This window comes from Cavia porcellus, unplaced genomic scaffold (genome assembly GCF_034190915.1).
Source record: "Cavia porcellus strain 051 isolate PalLab524CR breed Dunkin Hartley unplaced genomic scaffold, mCavPor4.1 scaffold_29, whole genome shotgun sequence".
NCBI lineage: Eukaryota > Metazoa > Chordata > Mammalia > Rodentia > Caviidae > Cavia > Cavia porcellus.
In genome coordinates, this window is record NW_026947512.1 from 25,861,829 (window position 1) to 25,881,510 (window position 19,682).

At 33.6% G+C, this 19,682-nt stretch overlaps 1 protein-coding gene across 5 annotated transcripts in view; it reads right to left on the reverse strand.

The window, feature by feature from the left end:
* Positions 1-19,682, reverse strand: part of Nek7 (NIMA related kinase 7) — a 154,358-nt gene that overhangs the window by 99,936 nt on the left and 34,740 nt on the right. The gene's annotated exons all lie outside the window — the stretch shown is intronic.

Below are 19,682 nucleotides of genomic sequence, written 5' to 3' on the forward strand. Positions count from 1 at the left end.
TCTCCAGATTCAGTACAAGTTATTTTATAACTGAAATCTTATGAGTGAAAAATTAAGATCTCTTTAAATAAAATTAAGGTGACTAACCAAGGCAAATTTCATTATACACTTTAAAAGCAATAAAAGTATTCTGCACATGGGTCACTTTTTTTGAAGTAGAAGTATCTTCTTCCACTCTGTAATCTATTTTTTGATGTTTTTCAATTAATTAATGAAATCACAATGTACTCTATGTGATCTTCATTATAATAAATGCTTTGTGTACTATTATAAATCATTTCCTTGTTCTTATACTATTTTCTAACATGTTCTACTGCTTTTTCTTTCATATTTAGATTTACAATCCAACTGAAATAAATTTTTTGTACAATGTAAGGCAAAATCAGTAATTTGTTTTTACTTATGGAAACCCAATCACTGTCTGTGTGCGCGCGTGCCCTCAGGACATTCTTACTGAACTACATCCACAATACTCTTTTAAAAAGAAAAAAGAAAAAGAAAAAAAAAAACACATACAGGATCTCCTTTTGTTACTAAACCGCCCAGGCTGTGCTCAAACTTTCAATCCACTTGCCTCAGCCTCTCAGAGAACACACAGGTAGGCACCAACAAACCGAGATGGTGCTATTCTTTAATAAGCGAATTATTCCTCTTTCCCAGAATTTATTTAATTTATGTCTTTATGGGCTCATGTGTTCAATGCACCATAATCTCACGCTTACAAACTGTCCAAAATGGGAACCTATTCAAGTTGGCTTCTGTATCCTTTTGAGGACCACTCACTCTTCTTTTCTGTCTTCTGATATAACCAGATGTTTCATATGAAGTTTATACTTTCCCAGCACTGACCCTAGAAGCACCCATTTCTTCAAAGGATCTTGTTCACTTTAAGCAGAGAATGATTTCACAAATCAAACTTAGTGCTAGGCTAGTATTTCTAACTATAAATGCTGAAACTAGGACGTTCATCCTCTTTATTTAAATATCATACACTTTTCTTAGTAGCTCTTAAAAACTTATCCTTCATATTAAAAAACATAAGGAACTGTTTGGCTCTAAGCACTTCATCTTCACAGATGTCACTTGCTTATGGGAAATACTGGATGACTCAGTTAAATAGAGACTGAAGGGTGAGGTTAGGAATACTCCTGCTAAATGGCATGGGGCCAAGGAAAATATTTAGTTCTGTATTTGAGTGTTCAGACTTTGCCAAGTATCCACCCTAAAATTTCCATTACATTCTTTCATTTTTTAGGTATCACATGTATATACATATAGCCAACTCAACAAACTTCCTTTTGGGTCAAGTTAGTGTTGCTATTTTAGTACTTTTTTTTTCTTCTTTCTGTTCTGCTGTCATAAACCAGAAGGGTCTGGATCAATGAAGTACATCTTACTAATATTCTCATAAATTAATGTTTCATGTGTACGTGGCATACTGACAATCTTATGAATAATTTCAAAGATTGAAGAGAAATGTTTCGAGAAAAGGAAACAAATTTTTACAACTATACTTTAAATCTTTAGAGTTCTGAAAAATCTAAAAAAATCTCAAAACTATCTGAAATTCTTTTTGGATCTATACGCGCAATTTCATATTTAAGATTTCATACTGTATCAAGAAACTCAGTATCACATATTGGTGAATAGAAAAGTCTTTAATGAACAGAATTTATAGGTGCCCTTTGTTTTGTCAAATTAGGTTTATTTTAAGCTTTGTTAGGAGATAAATGTGGACAACTATGAGATTAAAGTTTCTACTTTTTGTTAAAAAATTTTTCTTGTAGAATGAAGTATTTTTCTTTAGCTAAACAATTTTTATCTAATAGCTAGTGAAAATGAAGTTTTTGATAAAAATTATCACAATTAAAATGTACTAAATGATTTTTTCTCATAAATGTTTTTAAAGAATCACCTTTTCTCTTTAATTCTACTGTGTAAGTTTTAAACCTGTATTCTGTAATTTGTCAATAACTGAGTTGGTGGTTAAAATGTATATTGTTTTAGTTTAGATCACTTTCAGCTATTTATTTGTTTATTTATTTGGAGGCCTTTTGAAATATGGTCTGGCTATATAATCTAGGCTGGTCCTTCTGTATCAGCCTCCCAAGAGCTGGGATTACAAGCATGTGCCCGCCACAACCTGCTCTAAAATATTAAATTTTTAAAGATGAAATTCACTAAGAACATCTATAGATACAGGGCAAAATTTCTTATTTTAACTAAGATTTTGACAGTAACTGTAGTTGTTTCATTCACATAATGTGAAGAAAAATGCATAGCATGATTAGTTTGTTAATAACCATGTCAGGTATTTCTTTTAGAAATCTGATAAATATGGAAACTAGGAAAAGTATGATTTTTATTTAGGATATGGTGCTGCAATATTATTCCAGCTTTAAAGTTGAGATGGTTATCCAACAGTGTTGTTGGATAAATTATTTTATAATACTTAATATATTTTTGCTTAATTACCTTATCAGAGTCATAAAAAATCAAGAACATAAAAATCAGCTAACTGGCAGAATTGAGTTTTTAAAACTAAATGGTTTGTGTCTATTCACAATTCAGATTCATAGTTCTGTACTTTACTTTCTGTTAGTAGCCACAAAAGGGAGAATTTTTTTATTTGAATATTCACTAGTTTATGGATATATGTGAAAATATCTATGGTGTCTGAAAAATTTGAGACCACTATGATATACATAACACTGTTTTCAATAACATTAAAGAGTTTTACCTATTAGAAACAGAATTTTAAGAATTATAAGACACTTCCTTGGCAAAGGAAGATTCTACTTGATAAGTGTAAGCTATTGTAAGACTTTTAAAATATAGCATTTCTCCTAATAATTCAGAGTTAGGTTTGCCAATACCATTCCCATCCTTTTCTTTGCCCTTTCTGATACACAGGGTTTTTTTGTTTGGTTGGTTTGGTTTGGTTTTTCCTCCCCACTGGAAGACATTCATCAAGCAATATTTACTATGTGAATTTTAGGGACTCAATATCCTCATAACTGGTTTTTATAGCAGTGATGAAACACGGTAAATGTCAAGTGCCAGACACACAGTTTTTATTTCCCCTCTTTTAGCTACTTCCAATGGTGGTGTTTCCCAAGCTAAAATCATTTTCTGTTCTTTTTCATCACCAACCATACTTAGTCACTCACAATCCAAAAGTCTTATTATAAGCAACTCTAAAACTTGCACTCTAACAAATTGTTATAGTTTCTATGCAGAAACAATGGAGTGATGATGTGAAAGATAAAGGGAGTGATGGAAAAAGATACTTCAGGGAGAAAATGAATATAGTAGGCCTGAATCTGAGCCCATCATTCAACGTTTATGGACTTAAAGGAGAGCAAATTCAAACGTTCTGGTGCAAGAAAGCATTAACCAGGTTTCAAGAACCAAGGGAGTTCAGCAGGCATGGAAAGTAGTCAGAGAGAGGGTGTGGGCTGGGCTAATGTGGGAGACACAGGCAGAAGATTAACTACAGAACCCTGGAATATTTGGCAAAGAATTTGGATTTTATTCTAAGAGAAATGAGAGTGTCATGATTTGATTTATATTTTTAAAACAACACTATGGAGACAATGGTGAAAAAATAGACTAACAGTTAAGGAACTGTCAAGGAGAAAGATAATGATAGCTTATTGTGTTAGTGGTATTGGAGAAACAGGAAAAATAGAGACATGTTTTGGAAATCAAACAAACAGTAATTGAAGATGAGCTGAATTAAGAAAAAAGGAAAAATAAAGATGCACTTTAGATATTTTTGGTTTTGGTTTTTTTTTTTTTTTAATTTTATTTAAGGAGAAAAGAAAAAAAAAGCAGGGAAAGGGTACAAGTTATACAGATTTACAGAAAAAAAATGAACAGTAGGAAATCACTAGTTAATGGATTACATATTGTCATCTTAGAAATAATTGTTCAAGTCACAAAATTAAAGCTTGTAAAGTGAACATTCCATCAATGATACTGCAAACAGTTCTGTTCAATGATCCAATAAAACTCTGTGATATCATTTTCTATCTTATACACTTAAATATACATGCAGTTATATAGTTTAGAGCACTTTCTTTTCCTCTGTTTTGTACAATGACTATTACACATTTTGGGTTTCATTGCTCCCTCGGTTCTTATTACTTTTTTGGAAGAGAGTAAAACCAAATGTGACATAACAGAACAGAATCGGTCAAGTCAAAAGGGTGGACATAATAGATAATGTGAAAACATAATACAAGGTGATCAACAATGGTTACCATAATGCCTCCCGCTATCTCTAATAGAATTGCCTGTATCGTTAGTTATAATACAATTGAACAAAACAGTAAAGAATAAAACCGACAAAACCAAAACATTGGAGACATTGTAAGTCTTCAAAAGTAGATAAAAGTCAACGAGAATGGGCGTTATAATGAATCTCATTATATTCACAGCTGATGCCTAAATTTTCGAACCTGATACTATCCAGCAAAACAGAATAGGGGAACATCAGTTAAAAACCAGATGGTGAGAGTAATATAGGGCTTTAAATCGAGGTAATGGAAAGTCAAAGTGGGTTACTATAATATATCCTGCTATTTTTTTTCCTTTAATTAAAAGGATAAAAATAAAAAAGTAAATAATGGAGTGGAGATTGAGATAAAAGAGGGCATAACAACAAAACAGCACAGATCAAAACATAACCATTTAAGCAGAATAGTGTTTGACCACCAGATAATCCTGACCTAAAAGTAGTTACCATATTGTCTCTTTCCTTGAAATCCTTGAGTACAACTTCGTATACTGTAGCATTAAGTATATCAAAACAATGTAAAACCATTCAAGAGAATGACAGCATTACAGAGTATTTAGAATCGACTAACAGAAAATGAACAATGGTTTCTGTATAATCTCCTTGTCTTTAAAAGGTTTTTGCTTATACTATCGTACATAATAAAATCCAATAAGATACAGCCTATTTAGACCATTGGAGACAGAAGGACAAAAGCTAGATGAGACTTCAAAACAAGATGATACTAAATCAGTATTACCTATTAAGATGTCATTTTCTCCAAAATAGCTGTTCCTATCATCCAATCTTCTCTGCCTCATTTCTGTTGAGCTCTTTTTCTGTCAGTAGCTGTCAGTTTGTCTTCTTCATTTTGTTCTCTGCTCCATTCGTTGTGGCCTCTCTGCCATTATTTCTGGATTCTTTGTATTTTTCTTTTTTTAGAATATCCTGCAATACTCTCTGTAGAGTTGAATTGGTGGTTGCAAATTCCCCCAGTTCCTCTTTATCCTGGAAGCACCTTGTTTTTCCATCAATTTCCAGGGACAGTTGTGCAGGATATCTCAATCTTGGCTGGAGATTATTATCTTTCAAAGCTTGAATTATTTCCCCCCACGCTCTTCGTGATTTGATGGTTTGTGCAGAGAAATCTGCTGTAATTGTGATGGGTGTTCCCTTGTAAGTGGTCTGTTTCTTGTCTCTGACAGCTTTTAATATTCTGTTCTTGTATTGAATTTCTGGAATTTTTATTATTATATGCCTGGGTGTAGCTCTGTTTGGGTTGTAGGTAGCTGGGGTCCTGTATGCCTCATACATCTGAGTATTTTTACCTTTTGCTAAATTAGGAAAATTCTCCTGGATTATTTCTGTGAGTAGCTTTTGTAGTTCACTTGTTTGTGTCCCTACTTCCTTCTTTTATGTTCTTAATCCTTAAGTTATGGATCCTCTTATCATCTTCTTGTCTTTGTATTATTGCTGTTTGTTTCTTTGTTATTTTTAAGAAGTTTTTCATTTCATTCTCCCATATTACAAGTCTGCCCTCCAGTTCAGATAGTCTGTCCTTAGTTTCTTTCAAGCTGTTATGCCAGTCTTTGATAGACTTCTTAGTATCTTGGTAGTCCCTTTGAACCTGCTTCACGTATTCTATGCTTTCTCTGTTTTCTCCATCAAACAATTCTCCCCTTTTTTTCTGTTCTTCCATTCCACCACCTGTTTTTTCTTGGGTGGTACTTAGCATTTCTCTAACTATTCTGCATACTTCTAGCTTCAGGTCGTTGATAACTTCATTCCTGAATTGGTCTATGAGGCTCTCTATATGGCGCTTTATGTGTATTGGTGTGGTGTCTGCTATTGCCTGTTTCTCAGAATTGGGGGCCGAGGAGCCTTTCTTGTTGCTGCCTCTTCTTCTCTGTTCCTTATATATGCAAGCTTATATAAGAGGCCCAGCTTCTCTCCCAGTCAGCCACAGCCTGATCGAATTGCACCAGTTAGGTGTTCCCGCTCACCGCTGCGCACCAGGGAGTTACGGACCAGGCAGCCTACGCGTCTCCCCTCCCGGCCACCGTCAGGCTCTGGGATCTGGGTTGGGACAGCCTACCAGGTCCGAGGGCAGCGTCACGCAGGCCAGGCACTTTTCACCAATCCAGCCCGAGAGGGGGATGTGTGGCTGGAGTCGCCACCGTGCCCTGCTCCCGCAGGACTGCTCAGGCCCAGAAAGTCCTCTGCTGGAGTCAAACTGTGGTAGAGTGTCAGTTTCTCTCACTCACCTCACCACAAGTCAGTGCACGCCTCCCTGCCGTTCGCAGATTGCCGTTCTCAGAGCTTCTGCGTGTCTCTCCCCTTGCCGAGCCACTGTAGAGGCAGCCAGCCGCCGCGCGGCGGGAAACCCAAATTGCGGCTTACAATGGCGCGGGGTCCAGCCTCCACACCGAGGCTTTTCTGTTCCTGTTTTAGCACCAGGACTGCATTCCAAGTTGGTTTCTCTCAGCCCAGTTCATTCCTGAGTCAGCAGAGCATATCTCCACCTGCTTATGTCTCCATAGTCCGCACCATTCCTGGCTTCTGAGCCGAGTCTTTCAGAGAGCCTCCGGTAGTTGCTGTTATCTGTCCGCCATGTTCTCCCGGAAGTTCTTGGTTTTGGTTTTTGAGACATGGTCTCACTATAGGCTGATCTAGACCTCCTGGCATTATTTCTGCTTGAGCCTTTCTGGAGCTAAGATTAAGAGGTGCACTCTACCACATGTGGCCTTTTTAGATTTTTTGACAGGAACAATTATTCTCAAAGTGTGATGAGTAGACTTCTGGGAAAGGCATGCCTAAGAGGCTGAGGAAGATCTTTAAGACTTTTATGTGTGGCCTTTAGAATCAAAGTTAACTTTGTAATAATGTTACCATTATTTATAAAACCGCTTGTGCTTTAGTTTGAATCAATGCAGTAATCTCAAACTGTACTAAACACTATATTCTTTGTTACACACTTTTAATAAAATAAAGTTGCATTTAAAAATAACTGTGGATAATAGTTCTATGGTAGAACAGTTGCCTAGTATGTGTTAGTCCCTGGGTTTGATTCCTAATGAAAAAGTAAAGAAAAGAAAGGGAGGGAGATAGAAGGAGAAAAGGAAGAAAGAAGTTCTTGATGAAATGATAAAATGGAAAACTACATTTTAAACACATTTTAAACTTCAGTGGGAAAACAAAGTTTTCCAATAAAATGACATGCATTATTATGATATTATTTATGACAAAGATACACTTCAGTGAAAGTCAGAATTTCAGAAAGCTTGCATCATCACTGTGACCATGATATCTTCTTGATATGTAAAGACTTTTCTGGTGAAATTAATAAAATTTTACATGGTATAAAGAAATGATCCCTATTAAGATCTGACCACTGTCTATTAAAAACTTCCAGATGACCAATGCATGTTTTATAATCATATAGGAGTAAAAAGATTTATTGAAAGGGCACATCAGACCACTGGATTTGAACACAGAAATTTCATCAATCAGATTTGACAATCCACATTGCAGTTAACATTTAGGAATCTATCATCTGCCAAGTTTTGTGTACTATCAAACAAAAGTATCCACAATGACATGAAATGCTATTAAAATACTCCTTTTCCAACTACACATAAGGCAAGAGGTTTTATATACTTCTACCAAAATAATACAAATAATAACAGATTCAGTGCAGAAGCTGCTTCTAAGAGGATGAACATCAGAATTTTTAAAGATGTAAATCAATGTCTCCTTTTAATTTTTGATAGCTATTTCTCTTTTTAAAATATTCTATGTAAACATACAATGGTTTTATACCTATTTGTGAACAAATCAGTGTGTATTTAAATTTTTGTTTTAATTTCCAGTATGGGGAATATAGGTAAATATAATCCATACAAATATGAGGGATTTAGAGTTCTCACATAAAGGATGATAAAGATTCAACAGTCTCAAAATTGTGAGGCTAAAACAACTGAGGAGAATTACATCAAATGTAAATGCATAAAAAAGGTTTTATAGGTTTCATGAAAAATAAAATCTTCTACTCAGGTGGAAATGCCAGGTGAGCAGTTAGATAGGTTTACTTCAGCAGGAAGGACAGATTTCCTACGGTGGAGACACAAATTTCAGAGTAATCACACAAGGCTAGTATTCAAAGCGATCAAACTGTAGGGGATGATCTGGGTAGAAAGTATAGATTTAGAAACAAAACGAGTCCTGGAACATACCCAAATATGTAAGTGACAGAGAATTTAGAAAAAGTAGCTATTATACAGGATCAAAGTAAGGATACAGGTCACAGGACATTTCCAAAAGTGGGTAGCTGACTTGAATACTGGTAAGAGGATGGGCAAAAGGACCTTGCTGGTAGATTTTATCCTGTCTTGTCTTGTTATGTTTTATATCTAGATGTCTCCCAAAAGCCTCATGTGCTCAGAGGTGATGCTTTGAGGAGGTGACTGGATCAAGGTTATGTGATATTGGATTAGTTCACTACTGGGTTTATAGCTGAGTATGATGTTGGGAGGTGAAGCCTGGTGGAAAGAGGTGGGTCACTATGGGTGTGACTTGGAATGGTATATATTTCTGCTCCTCTCTTCAATACCTGCTTACTGCTTCCTGCACACCATGCCATGAGCTTTTTCTCCTCTGCTGCGCTGCCCTGCCTTGAAGCTAGCCAGTTATGGACTGAAACCTCTATAAATTATGTTTAAGTAAACCTTTCCTCCTTAATCTGTGGGTGTCCGGTATTTTGTCCTTTAAAGAGAAAGTAACTTGAGACACTTGCTGCAATAGCTTGTTGTAAGTGGCCTTCTTGGTGTTATGTCCTCTCCTCTCAAGGTGATGTATTTTCGTAAAGTAGTGAACTTCTCTCTCTCTTTACTGCTTGAAACCCAATTTAGCTCTCAGGCAAGAATAGGATAAAGTATCACAAAAGTTGTAACTTTACATTTTTTTTTTGGAACTGACCCCTATCTATATTTTTATCACAATCTTTTGGTACTGATTCTCTATGCGCCAACTTTAACTTGAAATTACTTGTAAGATGCTGCACTATGTTTCTAAGTATTTTGATGTGTTCTTTCATCCCAAAGATTACATTCCCAGGCTCGTTAAAACTTTGTTAATTTTGCCTATTCATTTAAAACTCAACTCAGGCAGTTCCTTCTTTGGGCAGCTTTATTTTGCCTGAAATTAATTACTAAAATGTCTAATATATTTTCTAATCATTAACCTTATACCTAATGTGTAGCAATAATTCTTTAATGTTCTTGTCACAGGCACACGTACATTAGTCACTAAATAAATATCAAATTCATCAACCTCTTTGTAACAAGCATTGGCCCGAGCATGGCCTTACAGTTGTAGATGATGGAGATCTGTGAAACACTGGATTTAAAACCTGGAAGACTAAATACCTAATAAATGTATTTTACATATTAAAATGTTTCTACTTTATTTATTTGAGGATTAGTAGGACAAGAGAACAGCTTTAGGAAACTAATGACATGTGGAAACATACTAGGTACTTCACCAAAAAAACCAGTTTTTACTCATTATTCTTAGTTTACATTCAACATGAGAATTTTACACAGATTTTCATTTTCTAAGCAGAAGCTCTTTCACCTTTTTCTGCGCTATTATAGAAGTATCTGCTATGTAGATTGTTAGCTTAAGTCAATTTAGGTATCTTTCAGTTTTGTGTTTCTTTCCTTATCATTTTATTTACTTATACCTGTCACATATCAGAAGGTATTTTTCAATATGTTTCTGGGATCATTAAAGCTGTGGGATATTAAAATATGCTATACAAATAAAGTATTTCATAATTAAGGGTTTTCTTTTTTAATTGTAGGTCTGCATAGGTTCTTCAGTATGCTAATGTTCACTCTGTGTAAGAGAGATTCCTATTAGAATTTCATAAAGTTCTCTGACCAAGAAACTAAGTATTTTGTGAAACTGTCTCTAACCATTAGATGTGAAATGCTAATTCTAATAATGGACTTTATTTATAAAGTTATTTGAATTCACTGCTAAAATTGTCCTTTACTCTCCTTCACTTCATAATTTCAACATCCTAAAATCAAATCCAATATATAAAATTATATATCATTATCAAAAGGAGTTCATACAAGCAATGAATATTGTTTTAACATTCAAAAATGAACTAATGTAAATTAACATTTAAACAAAAATAGAAAAACCATACTCTCAGTAGATACAGAAACAGTATTTGACAAAAACCTAACACTTATTTTTATAAAAACATTCAGCAACATAAGAATACAATTACTAACCTGCTAAATAAGGCATCTACTGAAAATGAACAACCAATATTATGCTTAATAGTGAGTGACTGTGCTTTCCTCTGAGATGTGGAATGAGAAAGGAAGCCTATGATTCATTCCTATGCATGTACTGGAGGTTCTAGTCATTGCAAATAATCTGGAAAAGCATAAAAATACAAGTATACTAAAAATGAAAACCATTTTTGAAAGAAATTAATGAGATATTCTATGTCCACGTCTGATGCCATTTCTTCCTAAACTGATCTACAGAATGAATGTATCTCAATCAAAGCACCTACTTTTGTGTGTGTGTGTGTGTATAAATAAGACCAATGAATTCTAAAATTCATATTCAAATCAGGTATGTAATTTTAGCATATATTAAGACCAATAAAAATCCTTCAGTACTATAATTAATATTGTAATTATATATACTAGTAGCAAATCACGTATTCCACTGCACTATGGAAAGGATGGATGCCCTTACAGTATATTACGGGTATTCAAGTGCCTTATATGAATTACGACATGCGTACTTCAAGTGTCCTCTAACTCTGCATATAATCTGATACTATTTTCCCATATACTTTAAATAATTTCTGTTACTAATGTCTAATACAATGGAAATGGTACTTAAGTAGCTATTTTGTGGGACTGTTTAAGGAATGATAACAAGAAAGGTTCAGTACAGACACAAGCCTACATGTATGGAGGGCTCTGTATGTGTATATATAGTCATTAAATAAGATGACAGAGTAACCATCTATGTGGTAAAAGATAATCTTTCCAATATGATTTGAACTTGGGTACAGTTGTGCACACCTGTAATCCCGACACTTTTGAAGGCTGAGGTTAAAGAGTTCAAAGTCTGAGCCCATCATGGGCAACTTAGTGACGTAGCAAGACCCTATCTCTAAATACACATATACATGTATCTCTCACACACATACACATACACTCACACACATGAAGGACAAGAAAAGAAAAAGAAAAGAATTCTGTGATATTACTGCTGAAACATCTGATGCCTAAAGTGATTTAACTTCAAATTTTTTCAATTTCAAATGAAAAACTGTAAATATTTCTTACACACACTAGTAGCAAGCCACATATTTCACTGCAGTATGGAAAGGATGGATACCTTATAGTATCCATCCTTACGGTATTCAAGGGCTTTAAAATATGTATACTGTGGAATAACTAAATTGAGCTAATTAATGTATATATTATCTCAGTCATTTTCTGTGCTGAGAACAGTTAAAATCTACTCTTAACCATTTTCAAGAATACAATATTTTTTATTAACTACAGTCACCATATTCTACAATAGAAGTCTTAGAACTTATTCTTCCTAACTGAAATTCTGTAACCTTTGGCCAACATCTCCCCAAACCCTATCACCAACACTGCCTCTAGTAAAAAGCATTCTCCTCTACATCTGTAAGTTCAACTTTTTATATTCCACATATAAGTGAGACACAAGGGTATTTGCCTTTCTGTATCTGGCTTAATGTTTTTCAGTCCATCCATGTTGGTACAAATGTAAGAATATCCTTTTTTTTACAAAGGTTAAGTAATATTCTACTGTGTATATGTGCCGTATTTTCTTCATATATGCATCTGCTGAAAACACTAAGCTTGACCAGCTACTGGAAATAATGTTGCAATAAATATGGGAAGCACGTATCACTTTGACATATCCACTTAATTTCTTTTGGATATTTACCCAAGAAAACCAGGTCTCATGGTAGCGTTAGTTTTGATTTTTTTTTAGAAGCTTTCATACTTTTTCCATAATGATTATAATAATCTACATTCCTATCAACAGTATACAAAGGTTCCTTTTTCAGTGTACAAAGGTTCCTTTCCACATTCTCACCTGCACTTATTATGTTCAGTTCTTTTGATAATGGCCATTCCAAATGGTAACATTTCATTGTGGTTTTAATTTGCATTTTGCTGATAATTACTGACATTAAGAATTTGTTTTCATATACCTGTTGGCTCCAACCCTGAATGTAACCATGAGGAAGTATGAGCTAGACCTATTTTAGGGATATCCATAAAATAACAGACTGGCTCTGAAGGATATTATTGAGATAATCTGAATGAATGGTAAAATTTGAATAAGGTCTCTAATCAGTAATAATATAAGGTTCCTGCTATTTATAATTCAGCTGGGTTTAAGAGAATGCCTTGGTTTTTAAAAAATACATGACTGGGCTGGGGATTTAGCTTAGCAGCTCAGCACCTGCCTGACAGGCACGAGGTTTCAATCCCCAGTACCAAAAAAAAAAAAAAAAAAAAATCTGCATAGTGAAAAATACATGACTTATTTAGGAGTCAAGAAGGAAACCATGCCTGTTTCATGCTGTATTTTTTATTGTCATACATATTCATATGAGAAATATAGAATCAACACTGGAGAAAGCTGAGTGAAGTTGTTATGGAAATATTTTCTATTTTCATAATTTTTCTACAATCCTAAAATTATGTTAACATTTAAAATTTTTAAATAAATTTAAGGTCATAAAAAGAATGTCATTTTTTATTACATCACTATCAACGAATTTATTCCATCAGGACAAAATTTTGTCTTTATTTCCAATACGACTGTAACTACCAGAAAGTATACTAAATTTAAAACTCTTCAATCACTACTCTAATAAGCTTATTATTTCTCCACCTTTCTATAGTCTTATGCTAAAATTGTTTCCTAAAAATATTACTCATACTAACTTAAGTACTATAAATTAATAAACACATTGGAACAATGAAATGTAAGCAAGTGTGTATATATACTACTAATCAGAATGGTTTACTGGGAATAGACTAAAATATCAAGATTTAAAACCGTAATCAGTGAGTATAATCAATGGGAAAGCAATTTACATGAGGGATTTTGTACTTCATTATTTTGTAACAGCAACAACTACATTGTTCATAATTTTCTACAATCTTACAAACTCTGGAATCTATATCCTGCTACTCATTACAGAAAGTTTTTAAAAGTACTGTCAACAAAAGAACAATGACAATCTAAGTGCAAAATAATTCTAAAAGTAGCCCTGGAAGTTATAGAACACTAGTTTAATTCTAACCTAATAGAGCAGAATATATTGTTTTAATTTTATTAATGGACTCAAAGAAATATATATTAGAAATACTATGTTGACTATCAATAAAAAACACAAGCTGAACCACAGTCAAACATCATACAACTCTCGGCTAAACATTTGAAAAATCATGTATAATGCTTATAAAAGAATTGTAACCTTTCTAATAGAAACAACAATAAACATTAAGAATTTTCATGTACTTTTACTCTCTTACTATTAAATCCCATCATTCCATCCCCAAGAAACAAATTATTATCTCAATTTTGGGTTGCACACAAGAATGTACATTACAAAATTATCGTAAAATCTAGAAACAATGTAAAGGTCCAAGGACAATGGCTGAAAAATCACAACAAAAACATAAAACAGAATGTTTATTAAAATTTTAATGTATTTTCACATGTACCCAATATAATGCAAAGTGAAAAATCGAGACTCAAAGTCAAATTATATATTGAAAGGATATTATTCTCACCATTATCAAAGTTATGATGAGTTAACTAGGTAGTTTATGTAAAACATCTACCTTGAAAAATATAAAACAAGGTTAAAAAATTGTGTTATATGTTGTGGTTACCCCCACAGAGCATGGCAGAGTTAAAAAACAGCAAATAAATATTTGCCTAATGATTCTAACATCAATATATTGATATATTAAATAAAAATATTTTACATCATAAAAATTTGTAAAATTACCTTAATATCATTTTGTGTATATGTAGTTATGGAAACAAGCATAACCAACATTTACTTTGTACACACACAAAACACACTTCCTTGAATGTAGCCCATAGGTAATAAAATACACTACAGTACTAAAGAAATAAACCAGGATGTAAGAGATGAAGGAAAACTAAGGGAAGTGAGTCCATCACATCAATGTTTTATGTTTTTTTTGTTTTTGTTTTTTTTTCTGTTGAGTGTTATGCTGACAAAAGGCAGCTGAGAGACTGTACAATGTTTCTTTCAGCATCTTGGAAATAGAAAATATAGTTAAGGGATCAACAACAGGTTCTGATAAACACTTCCAATATTTGAAGTCGTTACACTGAAAACCTAAATCCTACTAGAATAAACATTTCATAACTAATAAACTTAAATTCTGCAATTGGGCATTGATAACAAATGCCCCAAACACCTGGCAGAAACAAATTAATATATTTGCTGGAGTAGATAACAATTTAGGGTCTAAATTATTTCTACAAATAACTCTGCACATACAGTATTCAGCACATAATAGTAATAAAAATAATAATAACCATGCACTCAAGTAAGACCTCGTGGACAAAACCCTACACTTACAGCAAGAGCAAATGAAATGAAAATGATCTCAGATGTGCAACAGAACATTAAGCAAGAAGAATGGCAATGAGTCAAACTCAATTATATGTTAACTTCACAAAACAATAGGTAAGTGATTGTACAGTTAAACTGTATCTACACTTGAAATACAAGAAAATCAACATAACCGCATAGAGTTAAAGTTTTCTACAGTTCCAATTAAAATGTCTGAGAAAAAATACAAATTAGCATATTTATTATATTCATTTTTAATTTATAATTTTTGTAAGTTTGACAAATGTGGTCCTCTAACCACCAACAGATTCAAAATATGGAAACATGCCATTAGCATACACAATTCTCCCATGTTCCTTTAGTCAAACCTTCCCTCAAGTCCCAGCAAGTGCTGATCTCAACTCTGCTCCTATAATTTTGTCTTTTCTATAGTATCACAGAAATGAAATCTTTCGAGTATGAGTGCTTCATTTAGCATAGCACATTTGAGATTCACATTGTTACACAGTCGCTTTATTCTTCCTGCTGAGGAGTACATCAATGAATAGATGTATCAGTTTGCTCATTCAGTCTCCAACTGAAGGCCATCTGCATTATTTCTAGGAAGTTGGAAATATGAATAATGTCACACTAAAAGTTTGCATGCAGTTTCATTTTCATTTGAGTAAATATCTAAGAAAGTAGTTGCTGGATTTATTAGCTTAATGATGTATATAAAATAATGTATCTTTACTTAGGATGACAAGAAATACAATAGAAGTACTTCCAATGGCTCTGCAACATCAGACCCCGCTCCTTGGGATCTCAGCAATGTTACCCTTGCTCATTCTCTTATAAATTTACTGCTCTAATAAGATTATCACAAAACGCTAAACCATATTTGTCTACTGGATCTAAACAGGGTTTATTAAACTGAGAAACACAATGAATTTTTCAATACCTGGCAAAAGTAGAAATTATTCTGTTATGGTTTAGATCTAAAATATCCCCCCAAAGCCTCACCGGCTTGGAAGGTGACTGCAACATGGGGGCACTATACATATCAGTAGATTCATCCATTCATGAGTTCAGTGGCTGAATGTGCTAGAGGGAGATGGGGGCCTGGTTGGAGATATGTTAGAGGAGGCATGACCTGAAAGGGTGTATTCTTGTTACTGCTCCTCTCTTCTCTCTCTGCTTCCCAACTGCCCGGAAATGAACAGCTTTCATCTAACATGCCTTTCTAACGTACTATTTCTGCCTTGGAGCCCATCAAACATGGACTGAATCCATTTAAACTGGGACCCAAAACAAATCTCACCTGCTTTATATCATAGGTGTTGATGAGTATTTTTCAATGATGGATTAGTGACTAATATCGACTTTCCCTGACTATACAATGAACTAGAATGATCTTAAAATGAAATGGCTGATTGCATAATGAAAGTATAAAAATGCCATATATTCAATGGAAATTGAAGTTCATTATGAGGACAGCTATTTATGCATTCTTACTCCTATTACAAAATGCATATGGTTGTTAACTAACCAATAGTTACCAAAAACTCATAAAAAAAAAAGTAAACAGACACAACCAGAAAAATATTTAAACTATGAAATATAAGCTTTTTGAATATATGATAGTTTAGGATTTTTTCAAGACACTGAAATAAGTAAAAGATTTCCTAGCATTGGGAAAATGTTTTTTCTTTGAGCTACATAGTTTTAGGGCTGTAACTCAACTTCAGGCATGTTTTAAAATATCTAATCATTTCCCATTAGAGTAAAATACTAAGAAAGATCCTAGATGAGAATGTAGATAAGTATCTACTAAAATATCATTTTAAAACTTTTATACTGAAACATTGTAAAGTAACAAAATTATGGTTGCAATAATCAAGCCTAATGTTTCTGGAGGTTTGGTTTGGTTTGGTTTTCACACAGGCTGACCATGACTCCCTTTGTAACCCAGGCTGATCTCAAACTTTTGGTGACCCTCCTACCTCAGCATCCCAAGTGCGAGAATTATACACATGTACTACCATGCCCAGTAGGGCTAATGTTTTTATAAATACAGTTCTTGCTAACACTTGCTGGTGCAATTTTATCTCCTCTCTTAATACACAATGGTAAGGGTAAGGGCAGTAAATACAAAGGTTTGTATAAGCACATGAAACAAAATCCTTACTCAAGGAAAAACTAAAAACTAGTCACCAAAAACTATCCATTCATTTTTACAGTAGTTATGGCAACTATTATAATGCAGTTCCCCATGAGTTTATCTAATAGAAACTCACTATCTACTATTTCGATTCTTATTATTTAATTGTGAGGTTATACCTAAAATTACATTTTAAAATTTAAACTTCAAAAGCTAGTAAGTCATGTTAATAGAATTCAAAATGCAAGAATGTCTGTCTTTAAAAAATTACAAAAGGTGATTTTATTTACTTCAGTAAATCCCAAATTCCACACTGACTAGTGAAATAAAGACAGTTATAGGTGGTCTTAATTAAATCCTCAAAATTTCCTCCATCTTCCATTCTTGCTTCCCATAAACTTACTAAAATATAATACGCTTGTCATATCCTTAACGTAAAAAGCTACAAATTGTATATACCTTTAAATATTTTTAAAGGGGGGGGGGGGAGCAGCTACAGTAGCTGCCTTCCTCTTTATCTTTTGACTTTCTCTAGCTTAACCACCCCCCTCTAAAAAAAACAGAAGTAAATCAAATCGAAGATTGGACCTAAGAAACTATAAGAAAAAGACCCCCTCCTCCACAAAGAGTAATGCATTAAGTAATTTAAACCTGAACATGTTATTTTATATCACTTGGAACTAAAATAATCTTGAGCAAATACTATATAGTCAACAGAACTATCCCCAGTTGTCTATCAAGATGACCCATTGAGTTTGTTTGTTTAATATCTGCTTGACTATCCATTTTCCCAACCTCAGATTGTGACTGGACAGGTCTAAAGTAGGAGACACATCTATTTAAAGTTAAATACATATGAACACAAATAATTCTGGGACTTATAAAGTACTCTGACTTCATAGGTAGTGGATTCAGTCCACCCTCAATTTAGCTTTGTGTCCAGATGCATCCCTGCAGCCGAAAGTGATGAGCACTTGGCAACAGCTACCACATCTGCCACTTGAGTTTGACCCTACTAGAAAAGCTGTCATAGACACAGGCAAAGAACATGACAGAAGCAGCTCATGTCCAGCACCTTTGGGAGTCTAATTCGAGCTTAAATAAAAATAAGCAACAGGGTTTTATTCAAGGACACTGACTGATGATTTAGTGGAAAGGTGGAAGTTGCAGGGCGAGCACCAACAGTAGAAATCCAGACTGTCTTCAGTATGTTTTAGTTGTTGTTAACATTTGTTATTTATGATATTATGTTTAACCACTTACTAGTCCAATTATTTAAATACAGGATGACCAAAAATTGCATATTTTTCATTAATTTTTATAAGACAATACAACAGGAAATATAAAAACACCAATTTTATCAAATTTATTCAATCATTTTTCTGTGTATGGTACATCTTAAAACATGCAGTGTCACAATCTGGACAGTAGTAGTATGTAGTGTCTTTCTAAATTCTTTCTGCATTGTTGTCTTTGAACACACTTTATATTGTCATACTGTCCTTTCCTTTTATTCTCTGGTGGTATAATTTCAAAAAAATGTCTACCTACTAAAAGTAATGGTGAAGATGTTGTTGATGGATATCCTGGTTGGCATTACACTATGCATATTTTCAATTAATTGGTCTATTAGACCTAATCTAAATTGTAAGTAACTTTTGAACTCCCCTGTTATGGATAAGTAGCAAACAAGTTCGGTATTGTTTGGTCCAGAAGGTATATAAATATTTTACACTAATATTTCCTTGCTTTTTGATTATAAACTAGCTTGTCAGATGTTACTCAACTCTACCAAGAGCACCCATATAATTATTATAATCAGTGACCACTACTGGAATTTTTTTTTTAGTTTTATTTCGTCTTCCAAGTTCTACCACTTCTGTGGTATGACAATAAAGACACATTTTTGTCTTTCCATTTTATAACACAAATTTTTCCTCTGTGATATGCTAAAATTTCTCCTTTTTTCAGTATTTTGTTTTGCCAATCTTTCGGCACTTCTTTCCTGTGCAGTCTTTGTCCAAAACATGCCCCTTTTATATTGTAAAAGAATATCACTGAGTTCTGGAGAAGTACTATATCTAGTAATTACAATAAGTTTTTATAGATTGTAGTACAAAATTATAGGTTACTTTTCATAAATAAATACAAATTAGGAAAAGAAAATAACATTATATTTCACTAGAAACAAACATTAAAGGCAAATGCAACCTTCTAAATAAAAAAGTAGCCAACCTAAACTACATAAACACATAAACTTATCTCCCACAAACAAGAATCGACTGGTAGAAATGACACCTGCCTGAACAACACTCAGAACAGTCAGTACGCTGGGGTAAACTGTCAAGTAGTTAAGAAAAAGTAGAAATATTCAGGTACCCATATACCTGCTTCCTTTTTTAAGACACATCTAAAGTTAGCCATTAGTTTCAAATTTGTATGAACTCTAATTTACTACCCAAATCACAATGTTTGGACTAGTCATTTCAGACAGTATCTGTGAATGGAATACCTGATTTTGATTTTTATAACATACAGATTTAAGTTACTGATTT